The following is a 345-nucleotide window of genomic DNA, read 5'->3' on the forward strand; positions in this document are numbered from 1 at the left end:
CAAAGGCCCTGGGGCGGAGGGCCGCGGCCGCGCCAGCCGGGGACACTCAGGGCGCGCCGGCCGGGCTGGGGTCCGTTGTCCTCACGCCTCCCTCGGGCCGTGGGGCTCTCCCCCGCCTCCGCAGCCGCTCGGGGCGGGACGCCCAATGCCCGGGGGGTAAAGCGGAGGCCGCCGCGACGGAGTCCTGGAGGCGTGAGCTAGTTTGTCTCGCCCCCGACGGGGTCCGCCCAGGAAGCGGGCGTAAAGCCAGCCCTCCCAAGCTCTCCCCTCCTCACGTGGAGCCAGGGGGCCTTCTCCTCCGGCCCCAGAGCCCTTTCTTGCTCCACCTCCGGTGACCTTCTGAGG

This window comes from Crocuta crocuta, unplaced genomic scaffold (assembly GCF_008692635.1).
Source record: "Crocuta crocuta isolate KB4526 unplaced genomic scaffold, BGI_CrCroc_1.0 scaffold267, whole genome shotgun sequence".
In the NCBI taxonomy this organism is placed as follows: Eukaryota; Metazoa; Chordata; class Mammalia; order Carnivora; family Hyaenidae; genus Crocuta; species Crocuta crocuta.